Genomic DNA, 5124 nt, shown 5'->3' with positions numbered 1-5124 from the left:
TTATTACATCATATAATTTATATTATTATTTATCATTATTTATTATTTATTTTTTATTATATTATACAGTTTGCTTCATTTATATTAAATTAGAATTAAAATTTAATTAAAATAAGTGTTATTACATTATATAATTTATATTATTATTTATCATTATTTATTATTATTTATTTATTATTATATTAGTTTACTTCATTTATATTAATTAGAATTAAAATTTAATTATAAGTATCATAAATCTTACAATAGTATTAATATATTGTATTATTATATATAAATGTATTATCATATTACAATACATTATTATATATAATATGTATGTGTCAAATTATACAATAATATATACAATACAATAATGTTATTTTAATTATAACAATATGTTTGTTATATGTGTATATTATATATAAAAGTATTATCTTATATATTATAAATATAATGTAATATAAAGAATACATTATTTATATGTTTGTGTTATTACTTTTATTTTAATTAAATTTGAATAATAATATATGTTTTAGTTGCATTATTAATAATACAGTAATAGAATATTAATAAAATATTAATAATATATTAGTAATATATTAATAATATATTAATAATATATCAATAAGAATTATCAATACATTTAAATATATAATAACAATATATTACATTAATAATAACATAATATTATATTAATAAATAACAATATTTTAATATAGCAGTTATCAATATATAGGGCTATATAGTATTAATTTTTCTAATTATAACTAAACAATAAATACACACTGTCTATTTTATATATAATAAATTTATATTATAAATTAATTATATGTTAATAAATCAATTATATAAGTATTTACTACTATTAATATAAATAATATTAAGAATACTATTAATTAATATTAATAATAATATTAATATTATACTATTATAATATTAATTATATACTATAATCAATCAACAAATCCTTTGTTTTCCTTGTTTTTCCTTCGATTCCTGCTGCCAAAAGGCTGCAAAGGAGGGATTTTTATCCACCAGGGAAAAGAAAGCAGGATTTAAAACCCAAAAGAAAAGAGGGGGAAGCTTAAGGCAAAATAAAAACCATCTAAAAATCAGGAAAAATAGGGAAAAACATCCCAAACTCGGGGTTTCCTGGGATAAGTTTCCAGCTAAGTGGAAATCCGGGGAGGGATCCCAGACACAGACCCCAAAATTTTGGCATTTTTGGTCATAAGAAATGAAGATCCTAAAGCTGCCAAAAATAGCTCGGATAGGAGTTAAAAAAAAATAATTAAAAAATCAGTTTTTTCCCCTGAGAATTCCCTGAGGAAACAGAAAAGGAACCAGGAAAAAGGGGCAAGGACAATACTCACATTTTTCCCTGACTTCTGCAGGTTGACTGAGCTTCCAAATATCATAAATCCTGCTCAGGCCAAAACGAGCCAAGCCCTAAAACAACCAAAAAAACGGAGCTTTTCCATTATTATTTTATTATTATTTTATTATTATTTTAATATCCCAAAATAAAAGCGGCTCTTCCAGGGAAAATAAAGTGGGAAAAAAAAATATCTCAGTTTCAACATAAATTGACCCAAAAAGCTCTTTTTTTTTTTGAGGGCATTTTTTACTTCCCAAAAGTATTTTTTTTGCCCCCTCGTTTCTAAATCCTCTTCGGTTTGTTCCACCCAAAGGAAAATCAGGATAAATTAAATATATCACAGATTTATTGGGATAAATCAAATTTATCCCAAATTTTTATTTGGTACTGGGCAGCCACCGCTTCAAAGGCTTATTTCATTTTAATTTTGGTGGTGAAAAATTTGGAATATCGGCCTAAAAATTCCAAAGAATTCCTCGGCTTTGAGCTCCTCCAATTCCGGCTGCAAAATTCCCAAATTAAAGGAGGTTTTTCCCTATTCCGTGAGATTTTATTGGCGATTCAGAGCTCGAAGCCCAGTGATTCCTGAGGCTTTGGAATGTGGAGCAGGGTTAAAACCCTCCTGGAATTCCAGCCCAGGGGTTCCTGCAGGTGTGGGTGGACGTATTCTCCTCCGGCTCCACTTTTTTGGGAATGAAAATCCAGGGAAATCCCGGGGCTGTTGCTCCCTCAAGGGGTTGATGTCCGGCACTGCGGAAAATCCCGATTTCCCTTCCCAAAAAGGCCCCAGTTTTCCTTGGATTTCCCAGGTGGATCGAGCCAGGGATCAAAGCCCCACAGGGCTGGGAATCCACGATGATCCCGGCACATTCCAAGGTCGCTTCCAGCTTCAAACACTGCCGTTGTCTCCCAAGAAAACATGGAAAATGGTTATTCTTTCCCTGTTTTTACACTCGATTCCGGCTGATTTTTAATTCCAAAGGCACCGGAACCGCTCCAGCTCTTCCAAATACTTCCAGCCACTTGTTCCACCCCCTCTTTTCCCGCCCCATCCCACCTAAAGCTGGATAAAACCGGGATAAATCAGCCTAAAAACGGGATTTGAGGATAAAACGGCTCCAAATCACTTCCCGGCCGCACCAGATTCCCGCTTTTTGACGGAATATCGATTCCAAAGGCGGGAATTGGCCGTGGCCGTTCCCACCTACCCCGATGACGTGGATTGGGATGGGTCTGTCCCTCCCGGTGAGTTTGACGGCGTCGTCGAAAACGCTGGAATTGCTGCGGGAAAGGACCGTGATCTTCCCTTCCATGGAGCCCCGGATGGCGCCTGCACGGACACATTCCCAGGGATCCCGGGAGTCAGGATCCGGATCCAAGGAATTCCACGGATCAGCGTTATTTGTTTAGTTATTTCTCCTTTATGGGTCGTATTTATCTTCAGTTTGATAAATTTAATTGATTTATGGATTTGTTAACATATTTAACATGGTTTTGTAGATGAAAGGTATTATATTTCTTATTATTATTATATTATATTATTAATAGAAATATATATTGATATATTTAATATACATTTAATTATGTTATCTGTTTATTAGCTTGATAAATTTAACCAACTTTTTCACATTAAATCCTAAAGTTCATTTAGAAAATGAAAATTGAATAAAACAGAATTTAAGGAAAATAGAATTTAAGGAAAAAAGAATTTAAAGAAAATAAAATTTAAAGAATAAAATAAAATTCAAATAAAATAAAATGTGAATAAAATAAAATGTAAAGAAAAAAGAGATTAAAAAAATAAAATTTAAATAAAATAAAATTTAAATAGAAGACATGTAAATAAAAAAGAATTTAAAATAGAATTTAAATAAAATAGAATGTAAAAAAATAAAATTTAAATAAAATAAAATTTAAACAAAATAATATTTAAATAAAATTTATTCATAAAATAAAATCTATTAATTCGACTATTAATATTATTAACGTAATTAGTTTATTTTATAAATTAAATTATTAACTAATTATTAACAACTAGTTATTTATATACAATTACTATATCATATTTTATGCATAATAACTATATATTAATTATTAACTATGCTAAACTCAAATGTAATTTCAAATTTCACTTTGAAATGAAATGTAATGAATTTAATGTAATCGATTATGAATTATTAGCAACTTTATTATACACTATTTATTACAAACATTTACTCCTAATTGAATTTTATAAATTAATTATTAACTTATAAATTAATTGAATTTTACAAATTCAATTACCTTTTTAAATGTTGAACTTAAAGAGTAAACTTGAATTTACATTTTATAATCGAATTCTATTAATTTAATTTATTAAAATTGATATTAATTATTTATGTTATTAGTTAATAAAATGGATTAATTATTAGTTAATAAAATGGATTAATTATTAGTTAATAAAATGGATTAATTATTAATTAATAAAATGTATTAATTACTTAATTAAGCTCAATTTATGGTCCTGAGCTGAGAGAGCACAACTCACCCTTTTGGTTCCCACCCACCAACGTCTTATTCCGGATCCCTTTGCAAACATCCAGGATTGTTGCTCCAACATAAGCAATTTCGGGACCAAATCGGAAACTCTGCGTGGAAAAAATCCAGGAAAAGATGAGGAATTGGTCAGAACCTACAAAAGTATTGCTATGTATGGAATTTTCCTAGAAATCCTGGTCATTCCTAAACTCAAGTGACACCATTCCCATCAAACCATTCCTTGAAATCCAGGTCAGTTCTTAATCCCAAATTATACAATTCCCACCAAGCTATTCCTAGAAAATCTGGACATTCCTAAACCTACATTATACAATTCCCACCAACCTTCTGGACAACTTTTCTCTTGGAAAAACACCCAAATCCCCCCAGTCTATTCCTAGAAATCCTGGTCATTCCAATACACAAATTATACAATTCCCATCAAACCATTCCTTGAAATCCCGGTCATTCCTAAACCCAAATGACACCATTCCCATCAAACCATTCCTTGACATCCTGGTCAATTCTTAAACCCATGTCATACAATTCCCACCAAACCATTCCTTGAAATCCCAGTCATTCCTAAACCCAAATGATACAATTCCCATCAAACCATTCCTTGAAATCCTGGTCATTCCTAAACCCAAATTATACAATTCCCATCAAACCATTCCTTGAAATCCAGGTCATTCCTAAACCCAAATGACACCATTCCCATCAAACCATTCCTAGAAAATCTGGTCATTCCTAAACCCAACTGATACAATTCCCACCAACCTTCTGGAAAAGTTTTCTCTTGGAAAAACATCCAAATACCTCCAGACTATTCCTAGAAATCCTGGTCATTCCTAAACCTAAATTATACAATTCCCATCAATCCTCCTGGATAACTTTTCTCTTGGAAAAGCACTCAAATCCCCCCAAATCTATTCCTAGAAATCCTGGTCAATCCTAAACCTACATGATAAAATTCCCATCAACCTTCTGGACAACTTTTCTCTTGGAAATACACCCAAATCCCCCCAGTCTATTCCTTGAATCCCTGGTCATTCCTAAACACAAATTATACAATTCCCATAAAAACATTTATACAATTCCCATCAAACCATTCCTTGAAATCCCAGTCAGTTCTTAAACCCAAATTATACAATTCCCATCAAGTTATTCCTAGAAAATCTGGTCATTCCTAAACTCAACTGATACAATTCCCACCAACCTTCTGGACAAGTTTTCTCCTGGAAAAACAC

The 5124-nt window shown here is 30.5% G+C and overlaps 1 long non-coding RNA gene across 1 annotated transcript in view; it reads right to left on the bottom strand.

Moving 5' to 3' along the window:
* Positions 1-2672, bottom strand: part of LOC113980653 — a 3200-nt gene extending 528 nt beyond the window's left edge. The window contains exons 1-2 of the long non-coding RNA XR_003538189.1: positions 2569-2672; positions 1356-1431 (exon numbers count right to left, since the gene is read on the bottom strand). This is a non-coding gene — a long non-coding RNA (uncharacterized LOC113980653). The remainder of the gene's footprint in view (positions 1-1355; positions 1432-2568) is intronic.
* Between the last annotated feature and the right edge of the window lie 2452 nt (positions 2673-5124).

The sequence above is a fragment of the Neopelma chrysocephalum genome, unplaced genomic scaffold (genome assembly GCF_003984885.1).
Source record: "Neopelma chrysocephalum unplaced genomic scaffold, ASM398488v2 Primary Assembly neopelma1_94913, whole genome shotgun sequence".
Lineage (NCBI taxonomy): Eukaryota > Metazoa > Chordata > Aves > Passeriformes > Pipridae > Neopelma > Neopelma chrysocephalum.
The sequence above is the reverse complement of the archived record's forward strand: the minus strand, read 5'-3'. Positions and strand labels throughout refer to the sequence as shown.